The sequence below is a fragment of the Mauremys reevesii genome, linkage group 10 (assembly GCF_016161935.1).
Source record: "Mauremys reevesii isolate NIE-2019 linkage group 10, ASM1616193v1, whole genome shotgun sequence".
NCBI lineage: Eukaryota > Metazoa > Chordata > Testudines > Geoemydidae > Mauremys > Mauremys reevesii.
Genome location: NC_052632.1, coordinates 30,222,751 through 30,239,745, shown reverse-complemented (window position 1 = coordinate 30,239,745; position 16,995 = coordinate 30,222,751). Strand labels below are relative to the sequence as shown.

The 16,995-nt window shown below is 46.7% G+C and overlaps 1 protein-coding gene across 12 annotated transcripts in view; it reads left to right on the top strand.

The window, feature by feature from the left end:
* OTUD7A (OTU deubiquitinase 7A) overlaps positions 1 to 16,995 on the top strand; it is a 310,046-nt gene that overhangs the window by 42,944 nt on the left and 250,107 nt on the right. The window contains exon 1 of one of the 12 annotated variants that reach the window (XM_039492111.1): positions 16,669 to 16,849. The exons of the other annotated variants lie outside the window; for them this stretch is intronic. The gene's annotated coding sequence lies outside the window, so the exon portion shown is untranslated. Of the gene's footprint in view, positions 1 to 16,668; positions 16,850 to 16,995 lie in introns of those variants that run through there. 12 annotated transcript variants of the gene reach the window in all.

Below are 16,995 nucleotides of genomic sequence, written 5' to 3'. Positions count from 1 at the left end.
GTTTCACGTGCTGGTAATACATTTTATCATTTTTAGAAGGTCACTCTAAGTCTATATTATATAACTAAACTATTGTATGTAAAGTAAACAAGGTTTTTTAAAAATGTTTAAGAAGCTTCATATTAAATTAAAATGCAGATCTTATCAGTTTAGAGCAGTGGTTCTTAACCTAGGGTGCAAGATGCCCTTTCTGGGGGTGTAAGACATGTGAGGTGTGTTTTTTTTTTTTTTTTGAAGGTAAATCAAACACAAATTAAGCACAGGCACATAAGTACAACTACTGTTTCATCGAACCATGTATTAACATTATACATGTTTTAACCATTACTGTAATATTCAACATTTTAAAGCTAATTGTAGTGTAACCCTTGATGAGGGTTGCAGAGCACTGGGACCAGGCCAGGAGCGGTGCCCCGGGCTGGCAGGAGCACTGCGTAGGGCCAGAGGCCTGGACCCTGGCTGGCAGGGGGCCGGGCGGATGGAACCCCAGACCAGCAGTGAGGTGAGTGGGGCCAGTGGCCGATATCCCAGGCCAACAGTGGCTAGCAGGAGCCAGCAGCCAGGACCCCAGGCCAGCAGCAGGCTGAGTGAATGGGGCCAGCGGCTGGAACCCCAGACTGGCGTTGGGCTGAGCAGCTCAGCCCATTGCTGGTCTGGGGTTCTGTCCGTTGGATCCTGCCAGCCAGGGTCTCAGCCGCTGGCCCTGCTCAGCTGCTGCTGGTTGGGTGTTCCGTTCACCCCAGAACAGTGGTGGGCTGAGCAGGGCCAGAGGCCGGGACCCCGGCTGGCAGCAGTGTGCCAGTAAAAATCAGCATGCCACCTTTGGTAAGCATGCTGCGAGTTGTCGACCCCTGGTCTATAAAATCATGACTGATGTGAATAAAGGAATAAGGAAATATTACTTACCCCTTCTCCTAACAAGAACCAGGGGTCGCCCAATGAAATTAATAGGCAGCAGGTTTAAAATATACAAAAAAGTACTTCTTCAAACAGTCAACCTGTAGCTCATTACCAGGAGATGGTGTGAAGACCAAAACTATAACAGGGTTCAAAGAACATGGAGCAAGTAATTAAGGAAATAATCTGCAAACACTTGGAAGGTGGTAAGGTGATAGGGAATAGCCAGCATGGATTTGTAAAGAACAAATTCATGTCAAACCAATCTGATAGCTTTCTTTGATAGGATAATGAAGCCTTTTGGATAAGGTAGAAGCAGTGGATGTGGTATACCTAGACTTTAGTAAGGCATTTGATACGGTCTTGCATGGTATTCTTATCGATAAACTAGGCAAATACAATTTAGATGGGGCTACTATAAGGTGGGTGCATAACTGGCTGGATAATAACTACTCTGAATATGGTTAATGGTTCCCAATCCTGCTGGAAAGATATAACAAGTGGGGTTCCACAGGGATCTGTTTTGGGACTGGATCTGTTCAATAGCTTTATCAACAACTTAGATATTGCCATAGAAAGTACGCTTATTAAGTTTGCAGATGATACCAAACTGGGACGGATTGCAACTGTTTTGGAGGACAGGGTCATAATTCAAAATGATCTGGAGAAATGGTCTGAGGTAAACAGGATGACTTTAACAAAGACAAATGCAAAGTGCTCCATTTAAGAAGGAAGAATCCGTTTTCACACATACAAAATGGGAAGAGACTGTCTAGGAAGGAGTATGGCAGAAAGGGATCTAGAGCTTATAGTGGACCACAAGCTAAATGAGTCAACAGTGTGATGTTGCAAAAGCAAACGTGATTCTGGGATGCATTAACAAGTGTGTTGTGAGCAAGAGACAAAGTCATTCTTCCGCTCTACTCTGCGCTGGTTAGGCTTAAACTGGAGTATTGTGTCCAGTTCTGGGCACCACATTCCAATTTCTCCACTTCTTTCTTGAAGAGGGTCCAGAGAAGAGCAACAAGAATGATTAAAGGTCTTGATAACATGACCTCTGAAGGAAGGCTGAAAGAATTGGGTTTGTTTAGTTTGGAAAAGAGAAAACTGAGAGGGGACGTGATAGCAGTTTTCAGGTATCTAAAAGGGTGTCATCAGAAGGAGGGAGAAAACTTGTTCACTTTGTCTTCTAAGGATAGAACAAGAAGCAATGGGCTTAAACTGCAGCAAGGGAGGTTTAGGTTGGACATTAGGAAAAAGTTCCGAACTGTCAGGGTGGTTAAACACTGGAATAAATTGCCTAGGGAGGTTGTGGAATCTCATCTCTGGAGATATTTAAGAGTAGGTTAGATAAATGTCTATCAGGGATGGTCTAGACAGTATTTGGTCCTGCCATGAGGGCAGGGGACTGGACTCGACCTCTCGAGGTCCCTTCCAGTCCTAGAATCTATAAAACTAAATAAGTTCATGGAAGATAGGTCCATCAATGGCTATTAGCCAGTGTGAGCAGGATGGAACCTCATGCTCTGAGCATCCTTAGCCTCTGATTGCCAGATGACAGGATGGATCACTTGATTGCCTGTTCTGTTCATTTCCTCTGAAGCACCTGGCATGGGCTACTGTTGAAAGAAGGGTTACTGAGCTAGATGGATCATTGGTCAAACCCATTATGACCATTCTTATGTTCCTCTTTTGGCTTTGTCATATGATGATCCCCATAACTACTCAGGGAGGAAACCTATTCTGAAAACATGAGTAAGGTCAGTCTCTTTGTAGAGCTGCTATTGTACCAAACAAGGATACAGTGGGAGACTGCATCAATTTAGGAGCATCTCTGACTTAAGTGCAAGGGGTGCAGTTAACAGTGGCAGGCCTGCATAGGTCTAATCTAAAGGCTAAATGTTCCCAGAGGTGGTTCTTTGAGGATTCAATTGCAGGTGTATTTTCTTCCTGCCTATTGCAGTTTTTCACACTTGAATTTTACATTTTGCCCTGTTTGTACCTTTCTCTAAAAAGGCACTGCTGATGCAGATGAAAGGTGGTGTAAGTACAAAATAGTCATGAAATTTAACTTATTTACTATGTTTAAGATCTTAAACAGGGATTCAACAGATCTAGGTTCAGTTCCCCTCTGGGCCACTGGCTTTCTGTCTCCCCTCAGGAAAGTCAATTGTGTTGTGCCTCCATTTTCCTTCTGTAAAATGGTGACAACGCTTCTTTATTTCACAGGAGTGTTATGAGGCTAAGTTCATTAATGTTTGTGAAGGGCTGAGTTACTAAAGGGATGGGAACTTTATAATTACTAAGGGCTTGTCTACACTGGCAATTTACAGCACTGCAACTTTCTCGCTCGGGTGTGAGAAAACACACCCGAGCACAGCAAGTTGTGCTGTAAAGCACCAGTGTAGACAGTACACCGGCACTGGGAGTGCTCTGCCTCTCATGGAAGTGGGTTGTGGGTGTTTTTGTTAAGAGTCCTGAGAGAGTGTAGACTAGCTTTTAGGGGCATGATTTGGGTCATCATTGTATATCTAAATTCACACACAAGGGAGACAAGACCATCCATGTGTGGTCCTCCCTCTCCCATATGGAAGGGAGCTCTCTGCAGCCCCATTCACCTCACTGCTTCATGGACTCTGTAGTGGTCTTTCTTCGAGTCTTAAGTCCATGCTGGGGAAGGAGGTGGAAACTGGGTAGTCTTTAGAGAGAAGGGGGATGGGATTGGAGGGGCCATGTTATCCTGCTCTAACACTATAGAAAGTTCCCAGAAAAGAGAAGAGTGCAGGGTTAGGAGGCAGGCACAGCCATGGGGTAGCCCTGGGAGAGTAGCTGCCTTGGGGCCTTGCTGACAGGGAGTCTGTGGAATTGCCTAGAATGGATTTAGAGGTAGGCCTATGTGCAGATGGCCTTTTGCATCCATGAATCCCCAGGGAGCCAGCAGGTTTGAGAGCAGGCCTGGTGACCTTTTCTATGGGGAGAAACCCTTCTCCCCCACTTCTCCCAGGAGCGCTGCCAGCTTTTTTGCTGCCCTAAGTGGCAGAAGGTCCCACCCCAAAATGCCGACAATGAGCGGGGCGGCCGAAGATCCAGTTGCTGCCCCCCAAATGTTAGCGTGCTAGGTGACCGCCTAGGTCGCCTAATGGGTTGTGCCAGCCCTGACTTCTCCCCACCCCCATCATATCCTGTTAGTGTTGGTCTTGCTACAAGAGAGCTCTTATGGAAATCTCCTCCCAGTTGCAGTTTTCTCCATCATAAAGGATGAGCTGGGCCAATATTAGAGCCCAGTCCTGCTGCCAATAAAATAAAGGAGTTTTACCTTGACTTCAGTGGGAGTACAATCTGCCTTTCATCCAGATGGGGAAACTTAGTCACATGACTTGTCCATGATCCCACAGGGCATCAGTGTCTGTCTTAAACAGAATCCAGGCCTCCTGATTCCCATGCCAATAGACCCCAAGGGAACTGGGTCTTTGCAATTAATCAGGTTCAGGGTTTGTCCACTTTTTTTTTGGGGGGGGGGGGGGGGTTAATGCACACTTGCACTCTTCCCCACCACCCTGCCATCCATACACTTAATAGCAGCGCACATTTCATCATCAATGACTCAGTGTCTCTAAAACTTGCCTGAAAATCAGTTCATCTTTCTCAACACTCACATGATGGGGCCTGTTTTCCTTTCAATGCATTTGGTTACCCTCATTAATGTTGGTAGGAGTCACACATGCTCACACAGAGAAAAATGGGATCTAATGTCCTCATGACAACTGCTAATTCAGCATGACCACTGTATGGTTCCTTGCATTGTACATGAAGCAGTTTTAGGACGCTTAAGTTAGTCTTAGGCCAGTGTCCAGGAGGGGATAAAGAGAACTTCCCACTCTGTCAATTTATAGGCTGGGAATCTTAGAATATTTTAAAGTAGTTAAAGGACTAAAAGGAACACTATAGTAAACTTTTCTCCCTACTCAGTAACACACCCTGTTTTCAATTCTTGGGTCCATACACTGGGAAGAAATGTGAACTATAGTAAGCAAATTACTGTGTGGCATCTGAACAGGACTTCCAGATACTACTGATGCAGTCCCATATGATGCTTTTAGCAGTGGAAAGTTACACCCTGGTTCTGAGTTACTTCACAAAAACGAATGGTATCCACTTAATAAAACTGTTCAGGCTTATGAATTTAGTGTATTGGGAAGGTGGAGACCGGAATTATTTCTTGATGAGACTGACCATATCACACTTTTAAATTGTTCAGTGTTTTCCCTTCATATAGGTTATAAACCTGTATGTGAAATATTGGTGACTCGGTGTTAGTTTATAATTAGGTGCCCTACTCCCACTGAACTTATCTTCATTATGTTCTTTTGAATATTCCAGCCATAGTGTCAGTCTAAACTTTTTCTTGAATCTAGTAAGCTCTTGGCCTCCGATCTACTGTGATTTTTTTTTTGAGTTCCACAGGCTAATTATGCATTGTCCTTTTATGGTTTTAAATACTTTTTAAATGATGCTATTCATTAATTGTATGTCCCTTTGTATTAAGGGTAAATAGGAACACCTGATTTACCTTCTCTGCGTAATTCATTTAGTCTTTCATAATCTTATTGTTGCCTCTCTAAACAATTAGTCCTTTCAATCTATCCTCAGTCCTTCCAAGCCTTATTTAGTCACTATTTCAGCATGCCATCAATTGATAGATTTTAATTTTAAATTTAATCAGTTGGATATACCAGCATTTTGCCAGAATATTGCCATTTACCAATAATCAGTTGGAGTGAGGAACCCTCTTTGTTCTTCACTGAAGGATTGTCTCTATGTATTCTACTCTTGGTGCACATGTGCTAGAGATCAATCTTTTGGACAGCAGTATCTGTTGGCCCTCACCTGTACCCTACCTTCCCTTGCATCGTCCTCAGATCACAAAAAGACAGAGTGGGACCAACCACCTCAGTTCTTTCTTCATGTCTCGGGCTGAGACAGAACTACTGTGTCCTTGCACTACAGGAGCTAGTTTTGATAAACTCTGTATGTAGTCTTTTTAAATTAAATCTGTAGGTTTTCTTGTATTTTCCTTTGGGGTAACCCTTTGGTCCATTTCCTGTCACCTACTACCAGGTGTTCAGTCTCCATGGCTGAACAAAAAAAACCCTGGCTTTAAATCCTTTCTTGCGAGACAGCCATTCCCTCAGTGATTGTCACTCCACATATTGTTTAGGTATTTCAAAATGAACTTTAAGTGGGAGAAGCTCACTTAAAATTGACTTCTCTTAAACAAATTGAGACTTGCCTCTGAGCTGAGCAAACAAGACCCATCCGCATCAGAATGATCATCTTCCAAAAGTGCCCTGGCTACCACCAGCTCCCAGTTCCTGCCTCCTCTTCACTCTGCAGTAGTTCCTGCAGACTCCTCGTTGCTCCTGCTAGAGCATAAGAGTAGGTCACCATTGGAGGCAGAGATGTCCTCACTCAGTCTCTCATTTAATAGAGCACAACCTGGTCCCTCTGGCACCCTAAAATAATCCAGTGCCCAAACTTTGGTACTGGTGAAAGAGCAGCTATCCGCACTGATGCTGCAGTACCAACCATAGGGCTTTTGGCACTGACAATGGGTCAGTATCAACACTGCCCTTATCACTGTGATACCATCTACACTGGCCCTGAATTTTTCTGATTTAAATCAGTACCAACTACGTTGGTAGTAGGGGATTTAATGGTATACAAATTTCTGGAGTCCCACCCTTATTTTCTGCAACCCATAGGATTCCTGCCTCAGTACCAAGCTGTACTAGAAGATCAGCACAGAGTTGCTGTTTGGCAACCATGAAGGAGACCATGAAAGAAATATCAGTGACTCCTCTTTTATGTCTGCTTTGCTCATGCAGAAGTAGTCATTCTCTGACCAGACTAGGCAGAACTCTCCCATCTGACAGACTGCAGGTACAGAAATTTGAGGGTGGGACAGCCCCACACACAATTTTCCTATGGACCTCACACCTGGCCCTATTGGGTCCCTTGGCTACAGTGCAGCTGGAAGCATGTCTCCCAGCCTGGGGTGGTAGACTTATGCTAGCTCTGCTCAAGCTAGCCTGCTCCAATGAGCAGTGTGCACAGTGCAGCACAGGTGGTGGCTCAGGCTAACCACCCAAGCTCGGACCCAGGAGCTTCGGGGGTGCTTGGAATTTGGGTGGCTAGCATGAGCTACCACCCATGCTGCCATGTCCATGTTACTATTTTTAGCATACTAGCTGGAGAGGAGCTAGTGAGTCTGCCTACCCAGGCCTGGAGGCACACTTCTGACTGCACTGTTACCCAGACCCCTGGGCCCTTACCACATTAGACTGGATTTCTCTATATCCAGGTCAGATCACCCTCCCCTGTACAGTCTTAGAGTTCAATCAGTTTGCATGTCTTCTGTTCAACTGCTGTAAATTCAGACCTCTGATAAGGAATACATCTTCCTTCTGTAGAAGCAGCAAAGAATCCTGTGGCACCTTATAGACTAACAGACGTTTTGCAGCATGAGCTTTCGTGGGTGAATACCCACTTCTTCGGATGCAAGTAGTGGAAATTTCCAGGGGCAGGTATATACAAGCAAGAAGCAAGCTAGACGTAACGAGGTTAGATCAATCAGGGAGGATGAGGCCCTGTTCTAGCAGTTGAGGTGTGAAAACCAAGGGAGGAGAAACTGGTTCTGTAGTTGGCAAGCCATTCACAGTCTTTGTTTAATCCTGAGCTGATGGTGTCAAATTTGCAGATGAACTGGAGCTCAGCAGTTTCTCTTTGGAGTCTGGTCCTAAAGTTTTTTTGCTGGAGGATGGCCACCTTAAGATCTGCTATTGTGTGGCCAGGGAGGTTGAAGTGTTCTCCTACAGGTTTTTGTATATTGCCATTCCTAATGTCTGATTTGTGTCCATTTATCCTTTTCCTTAGAGACTGTCCAGTTTGGCCGATGTACATAGCAGAGGGGCATTGCTGGCATATGATGGCATATATTACATTGGTGGACGTGCAGGTGAATGAACCAGTGATGGTGTGGCTGATCTGGTTAGGTCCTGTGATGGTGTTGCTGGTGTAGATATGTGGGCAGAGTTGGCATCGAGGTTTGTTGCATAGATTGGTTCCTGAGCTAGAGTTACTATGGTGCGGTGTGCAGTTGCTGGTGAGAATATGCTTCAGGTTGGCAGGTTGTCTGTGGGCGAGGACTGGCCTGCCACCCAAGGCCTGTGAAAGTGTGGGATCATTGTCCAGGATGGGTTGTAGATCCCTGATGATGCGGTGGAGGGGTTTTAGCTGGGGACTGTATGTGATGGCCAGTGGAGTCCTGTTGGTTTCTTTCTTGGGTTTGTCTTGCAGTAGGAGGCTTCTGGGTACACGTCTGGCTCTGTTGATCTGTTTCCTTATTTCCTTGTGTGGGTACTGTAGTCTTGAGAATGCTTGGTGGAGATTTTCTAGGTGTTGGTCTCTGTCTGCGGGGTTAGAGCAGATACGGTTGTACCTCAGTGCTTGGCTGTAGGCAATGGATCTTGTGGTGTGTCCGGGATGGAAGCTGGAGGCATGAAGGTAGGCATAGCGGTCGGTACGTTTTCGGTATAGGGTGGTATTAATGTGACCATCACTTATTTGCACCGTGGTGTCTAGGAAGTGGACCTCCCATGTAGATTGGTCCAGGCTGAGGTTGATGGAGGGGTGGAAGCTGTTGAAATCGTGGTGGAATTTTTCCAGAGTCTCCTCCTTCCCATGGGTCCAGATGATGATGTCATCAATGTAGCGTAGGTAGAGAAGGGGTGTGAGTGGACGGGAGCTGAGGAAGCATTGTTCTAGGTCGGCCAGGTCGTTGTTCCAGGTCTTCCTTCTGATCTGCTCCAGCTGCCATTTCTTCCTCTTCCCTTAATGAGGCTGTAGTTCAGTCTACTCCCCATCCCATCCAGACAACCAAGACACTTCAGAATTTAATCACAAGACTGGCAGAAACATTAGATTCCAGTGATGGATATTGGACATACTACACACCTCCTTACCAGAAAGACTGGCTAGCCATTCTACAAGGGTCCATTAGCACCAACACAATTATGGTGCCAGACATCGGCCACCATATCTCCAACATTCAAGAATGCAGATAGGAGATCAGAGGAAAACTGGTGTTACTGCCGCTCACAAGCGTACTCCTCAGCCAGCCTCAGATTGGAGAAGAGTGCCAGATAACTGGCAAATAGGATTCTCGGTGTAAGGTTTTGGATTTTGTGGCTAAATTACCACAAGATTCTAGGGTGCAGGTTTTTTCCTCCCATTGCTGATGGGCATCTAGCAAAGCAAACCTCACTGCAATAGATGCCCTTAATATTGCTGCAGTAACTAATGCAACTGTGGTGACAATGAGATGGGTGTTATGCTGTCTGAAGTGGCTCACACCTGTGTGCGCCTACCTCAGGGCAGACACCCCTCCCCCACACCCCCAAAACTGGTGATGTTCTATAATTGATTGTTACTGGTTTGGTGAAAATGTGAGCTCCTGGATCAGTGTAACAGTCTCACCATGGAGTCACAGACAGTCCCCTTAGACTCTCCAGTCTATCTTGCCAGACTGGACTTTGACATAAGGTCACTTAAACTGAAAATCTCACCCCATCAGGTGTCTCCTAGTCCTAAAACCAGTTACTTACTCCAGATTAATGGGTACTCTGGATCTTACACCAAAGACAATGCTTGCAGCCAATTTTATAATTAACTATCCTTATTAGCTAAGAAAAGGAAATGAGTTTGGTTAAAACAGGTAAAATATAATAACAGGAGCCAGTTTGTAACTGCAAATGGTGGCAATGATATACTTGTCAGGTTTTTTCCCCCAAAATCTTTCAGGGTACCCAGATTCTCTCTGGGGATCTCTGCTTTGCATCTTATACGCTTCCTGGTAAGAGTCCCAACAGTTCAGAGATAAAGGATCTTTGAATCTATATTTATAGTATCTTGACACTGTCAGCTTGCTTTGTGTGTGTCTACCCTATGGGCTTTTCATTTGATGGTGTGTGAGGAATGCACTTAGTTTTTTGACCTCCAATTATTGTACATAATGGCCACTTTCTTTGAAATTAGCATTTTCTGTTTCAAGTCCTTTGGCTCTTCAATAGCATTTCACAAGAGTTCTTTGATGGGTTATTTAGTCACAAAGTATACACAAAGTAAACATTTGTTACATAACAGGAACAGATAAGTGAAAACAATACAAGTAAGGTGCTACTAGTTTTAATGAACTTTAAACATCTGAATATACATTTAATTCTTTGATCTATACCAACAAATAAGTGAATTGGCCTGGGGTTCTGACCTGAGCTGGCACCTGGTTTGCCAGCATCACAGGTGTCATGACTGCAATCCCCAGGAATGCCCTGTGAGCTCCAGGATACAACTGAAGATCTTCCCTTGGAGGGCTATGACCATTTAAATTCTAAAACAGATGACACCTCACATTCAAGTACATAAAAGGTGGTTACAAGGAGGAGGGAGAGAAAATGTTTTCTCTATCCTCTGAAGATTGTACAAGAAGCAATGGGCTTAAATGGCAGCAAGGCCAGTTTAGGTGGGACATTAGGAAAAACTTCCTAATCGGGCTGGTTAAGCACTGGAATAAATTGCCTAAGGAGGATGTGGAATCTCCATCATTGGAGATTAAGAGCAGGTTAGACAAACAGCTGTCAGGGATGGCCTAGATAATACTTAGTCCTGTTAAGAGTGCAGGGGACTGGACTAGATGACCTCTCGGGCCCCTTCCAGTTCTAGGATTTACTGAAGAATTCTCAAAAACAACAAGGAGTTTGGTGGCACCTTAAAGACTAAGGGCTTGGCTACACTTGCAGATGTGCAGCGCTGGGAGTTACAGCTGTGTTCGTACAGCTGTGTAGGGAAAGTGCTGGTTTGTGGCCACACTCACAGCTACCAGGGCTGCAGTGTGGCCACATTTGCAGCATTTGCAGCACTGTTGGGAGTGGTGCATTATGGGCAGCTATCCTAGTGTTCAAGTGGCAGCAACGTGCTTTTCAAAAGGGGTGGGGTGGAGTGTGACAGGGAGCGGGGGAGAGAGAGTGTGGATTTTTGGAGCCGACACTGTCAGCTCACTGCCTTGCAAAATCTGAACATTTCCTCAACCCCTCATTCACTCTTAACTGCAAATAGCCTGCAGACCAGATAAGCAGCTGCTCCAACGGACTCCCTTTCTCTCCCCCCTCCCCCGCTGTTTCTCTCCTCAAGCAAACACTAGCTGTAGACATTCATCCCCTGCCTGCCTCATTCACAGCAAGGTAGTGGGTTATCTCAATTGATTGTTCACAGTCAGTTACAGATTGATCACAGCAAACAAGAGCTGTTTGTTTTTTAGATAAGCAGCTCCCGGAGCCCCGAGTTCACAACAAAACAAAGAGAGGCATCATAACAAAACAAAGAGTAATTTAGTTAAAAGCATTCTGGGATATCTCCTAATACCCTGGAGGCCAATAACAGCGCTGGTGTGTGGCCACACTTGACGAGCAGCGCTGCATCACCAGTGCTGCCCTCGTTATACCCCAAGCAGACCAGGTGTACAGCCAGCGCTGCAGCCAGGGAGTTGCAGTGCTGGATGTGCCTTGCAGGTGTGGACAGTTACCAAGTTGCAGTGCTGTAAAGCCTCTACCAGTGCTGCAACTCTCAAGTATAGCCAAGCCCTAACAGATTTATTTGGGCATAAACTTTTGTGGGTAAAAAGCCCACTTCAGATGCATGGAGTGAAAATTACAGATGCAGGCATTATATACGGACACATGAAAAGAAGAGTTACAAGTGGAGAACCAGTGTTGACACAGCCAATTCAATCAGGATGGATGTAGTCCATTCCCAATAACTGAGGAGAAGGTGTCAATACCAGGAGAGGGAAAGTTGCTTTTGTAGTGAGCCAGCCACTCCCAGTCCCTATTCAAGCCCAAATTAATGGTGTTAAATTTGCAAATGAATTTTAGTTCTGCTGTTGCTCTTTTGAAGTCTGTTTTTAAGTGGTTTTTTTTTAAGTTGAAGTATGGCTACTCTTCAATCTTTCTGGACATTCTATATGAGATTTAAGTGTTCTACAGGCTTTTGTATGTTACCATTCCTGATGTCTGATTTGTGTCCATTTATCCTTTTACGTAGAGGCTGTCCAGTTTGGCTGATGTGCATGGCAGAGGGGCATTGCTGGCACATGATGGCATATATCACATTAGTAAATGTGCAGGTGAATGAGTCCCTGATGTTGTGGCTGATGTGGTTGGGTCCTCTGATGGTGTTGCTAGAGCAGATATGGAGACAGAGTAGGCAATGAGGTTTGTTACAGGGATTGGTTCTTGGGTTAGTGTTTCTGTGGTATGTTGTGTAGTTGCTGGTGAGTATTTGCTTCAGGTTGGGGCACTGTCTGTAAGAGAGGACTGACTTGCCTCCCAAGGTCTGAGAGTGAGGGATCATTCTCCAGGATAGGTTGTAGATCGTTGATGTGCTGGAGAGGTTTTAGCTTGGGGCTGTATGTGATGGCGAATGGTGTTCCATTATTTTCCTTGTTGGGCATGTCTTGTAGTAGGTGACTTCTGGGTACCCATTTCGCTCTGTCAATGTTTCCTCACTTCTCCAGGTGGGTATTGTAGTTTTAAGAATGCATGATAAAGATCTTGTAGGTGTCTGTCTCTGTCTGAGGGATTGGAGCAAATTTGGTTGCATCTTAGGGCTTGGATGTAGATCGTGTGATGTGTCCTGGATGGAAGCTGGAGGCATGTAGGCAGTCAGTAGGTTTCCGGTATAGGGTGGTGGTTAGGTGACCATCACTTCTTTGCACTTTAGTGTCCAGGAAGTGGCTCTCTTGTGTGGATTGGTCCAGGCTGAGGTTGATAGTGGGGTGTAAATTGGTGAAATCCAGGTGGAATTCTTCAAGGGCCTCCTTCCCGTGGGTGCATATGATGTCATCATCAATGTAACGCGCAAGCAGAGGAGGGGCGCTAGGGGATGAGAGCTGAGGAAGCATTGTTCTAAGTCAGCCATAAAAATGTTGGCCTAATGTGGGGCCACGCAGGTACCCATAGCAGTGCCACTGGTTTGAAGGTATACGTTGTCCCCAAATCTGAAATGGTTGTGAGTGAGGACAAAGTCACAAAGCTCAGCCACCAGGTGTGCCGCGGACTCATCAGGGATACTGTTCTTGACAGCTTGTAGTCCATCCTCATGGAATAGTGGTGTAAAGAGCTTCTACATCCATGGTGGCCAGGATGGTGTTTTCAGGAAGATCACCAAGGCATTGTAGTTTCCTCAGCAAGTTAGTGGTGTCTCGAAGATAGCTAGGAGTGCTGGTAGTGTAGGGTCTGAGGAGAGTGTCCAAATAGCCAGATAATTCTGGTGTAAGAGTGCCAATGCCTGAGATGATGGGGCGTCCAGGGTATCCAGGCTTATGGATCTTGGGTAGCAGATAGAATACCCCAGTCGGGGCTCTGGGGGTGTGTCTGTGTAGATTTGTTTCTGTGCTATAGCAAGGAGTTTCTTGAGCAGACAGTGTAGTTTCTTTTGGTGGTACTCAGTGGGATTGGAGGATAGTGGCCTGTAGAATGTGGTGTTGGAGAGTTGCCTGGCAGCCTCTGTTTATAATCCGACCTATTCATGACTGCAGCACCTCCTTTGTCAGCCCCTTTGATTGTCAGTTGTTTCTGAGGCTGTGGATGGCGTTGTCGTGTTCTGTACAGCTGAGGTTATGGGGCAAGTGATGCTGTTTGTTCACAATTTCAGCCTGTGGCCGTCTGCGGAAGCATTTTATGTAGAAGTCCAGTCTGTCATTTCGACCGTCAGGAGTCCACGCATAATTCTTCTTGTAGTGTTGGTAAGAGGGGTCCTGTGGGTCAGTGCTTGGTTCAGTGGTGGAAAATATTCCTTGAGAGGATTCTCAGACCCCATTAAGATCACTGAGGGCATGTCTTCACTAGCAATGTTAAAGTGCTGCTGCAGCACTTTAACGTGGCTGTGTAGTTGTGGCACCAGTGCTGGGAGGGAGCTGTCTACACTGGCACTTTACAGCACTGAAACTTGTTTTTCCACACCCCTGAAGCAAAAAAAGTTGCAGCACTGTAAAGTGCCAGAGTAGACACAGCCTGAGTATCTACACTCCCCTTTTTACTTGAATAGATCTGACTTTCAGAATCTCCTCTATATTTGCTGAATGAAAGAAAGGGCAGGCCATTTGTTCTTGGTGATCATCTAAATGTATCTTGGACTGCATTAAACTCTGCTACCAGTTACCTAAATTAGAAGCTCCTGATCAAACTTGAGATCTCTCCACAAGGGCTCTCTCAGCCTCTGTAACCCTTTCAGAAGCATCCCCATCTCTGAAACCTCTAAAGCAGCCACCTAGAGTTTTTGTTCATGTATTCTCAGACTGCTGTTTCCTTAGAGAGGTATCTAGGGCAGATGACAACTTTGGCAGAACTGCATTACAATCTATATTTAGATAACAGGCACCCACCTCCTTCATTAGGTAACTGCTTGAATCATCAAGAGCGGAGTACATACTGACAGTCATTTGAAGACTGAATGGTTACGTACTTTACAATAACTGTGGTTCTTTGAAGTGTGTTGCTCTGCCCTGTCCTTTTACATCCTCGGGAGAGGGTACTCAAAGCACAAGCATGGGCCATTGGGCTGTGCTGGCCAAGAGCCCAATCGTGCATGCATACAGCAAGAGTGGAATACATTACTGGGGTTCTGAGATGTAAGATAAATATCTGTTTTATCACTTTTTGCAATCCCAGGATGCAACTGAACAAAATGACAACTGGTGCTATGCCTGTCATCACTTGTGAGCCCTATGGCTAGCAGTTCTTGTGTTCCCAGCAGCGGGGGTTTGGAATTGAAGGGGGTGGGGAGGGAAGGGGAATCTTGTTCTCATTGCCATCTGCAGCAGAATGTGCTTTTTAAAAGGCAAGCTTTGCTAAGGTTCCAGCTGGGAGTTTTAACATATTAATAAAACTTAAGTGGGGGATAACTAGAATTTAGTCTGATGGTTGACTTTAACTCTTCCATGTGCTACCTTCAAATCCCGCCCCCCATCAAAACTTTATAAATTTGGTTCTGGGGGCAGAGCAGGTGGGGGGGGTGTTTTCTAAATGTGCATTATTGATGTACAAATGGTCCTGCAATATTTTACCTGGTGAATAACTTATAAAGAACTGCTACTTCTGTCCTTTATTGCATGTCATCTGCAATAGACTTACTATTTCAGCTAGGGGAACTAGTTCTCACTTAGTGCTGATCAATGCTTTTTAATGTTTTCACAGGCCACCGGTTTGCCTCAATGATTCTTTAACCCCCACTCAAATGAAGTCTTCTTGGTTTTACTCCTTTCTAGCTCACTGTGTGGTTCGAAGTAAGAATCTGAGTGGGTGCACACGTCTAGCAGTGAACTGCAGAGTGGAAGCTTAATTTGCAAACTGGACACTATCAGTTAAGCCTAAATAAAGACTGGGAGTGGTTTGATCATTACAAAATCTAACTTCCCCTTACTGTGACTCATGCCTTCTTGTCAACTGTCTGACATAGGCCACTCTCCTTACCACTTCAAAAGTTATTTTTCCTCCCTAGGTATCCTGCTGTTAATTGAATTGTCTGGTTAGACTGACCTCACAGCGGGGAAGGCAACTCACATCTTTTCATGTATTTATACTTGCTCCTGTATTTTTCCACTTTATGCAGCTGATGAAGTGGGTTCTAGCCCCTGAAAGCTTATGCCCAAATAAATTAGTCTCTAAGGTGCGGCATGGACTCCTCCTTGTTTTTGCTGATACAGACTAACAGGTCTAGATGTGTAATTCTCTCTCTCTCACACTCTCTCTCCGCTGTTTACCTTCTGGCAAAATCCAAAGAGAAAAGTGAGGTTTAAAAAAAAAATCTTCTTTGATAGTTTTCTCAGATAAACTCCCCCCACTTTACCAACTCAGCTGGGTGGTTTATCTCTGAAATTATCAGAGCGCTGTAGATGCTGCAGCCCGAAGTAAAGGGGGTGTTATTACTAATAGCAAGCCCCAAACCGTTACTTCTAAGGCATTAAAGATTGTAGGGCCAGGCACCTTCAGAGGCAGGGGGAGAAATGGGGCGCATCCCTGCCCCACGTGCACAAGATCGAGGTGGCTCTTGCTCAGCGCAAGCCCCGGCTGTGCTCCCCGCTCCAGCCTGCGCAAGCCGGGCAACGGGGGTGAAGGTGGTGGCCTGGGCGGCTTTCCAGGCAGTGCCCCGCGGCTGGTAGCACAGCACTGCCGGCTCCCCCCGGGCCGGTGCCGGCTCCCCTTCGCTTATGGACCCTCCTGGATGACTCCTCAGCCTGGTACCTGGCCCCGGGTCGAGCCCCGCGGTCCGGCCGCGAGCCCGGCTCGCCCCAGCAGCCCGGGCCCTGGCTCCCGCCCGGCGGCCGCTCCGCTCGCCGGGGCCGGGGCGAGGCTGGCGCGCCCGGCGTGCGCTGCAGCGACGCCTCCTCGCCCTGGCTCAGCCGGGCCAGGGGACCCAGCGCCGCTCCGGGCAGGAGCCGGGCGCCGCCGGTGTCCTGAGCTGGGCTCGGGCTCCGCTCCCTCCCGCGGCGGCTGCCGGCCCAGCGTGCCACTCAAGCGGCCTGGCACGTCCCCTCGCCCGGGGAGGAGCGCTCCACCCCTCTCCGCTCCGGCTTCTGCAGGGCGAGGAGGGGGCGGGCCGTGCAGCCGGTGACTTCATGGGGAGGAGGCGGCCGCGGCAGGAGGTGGGTCTCTGCCTTTCTCCTTCTGCAGGGCGAGGAGGGGAGAAGCAGCTGCTCCCCCAGGCCAGCCGGGGAGGACCACAGTGACTGAAAGCAGCAGCTGGGGGAGAGGGCTCCAGCTGATCTGATTCCCCCCCCCCCCCCATTAGAGGAGAATGGAGCTCGGGTAATCAGGGCTGGCAGGAGGTGCAGCAGGAGCAGGTAAGAGGTGGCTGCTTCCTCCTCCTCCTCCCTGGCGGGTGCTGTGCATGGCAGGGGCGGATCGGATCGGATCGGATCCGGGGGGAGTGCGGGCAAGTGTCACTGCAGCAGAGGGGATGGGACAGGTGCGCTCGCCGCTTGCTCCT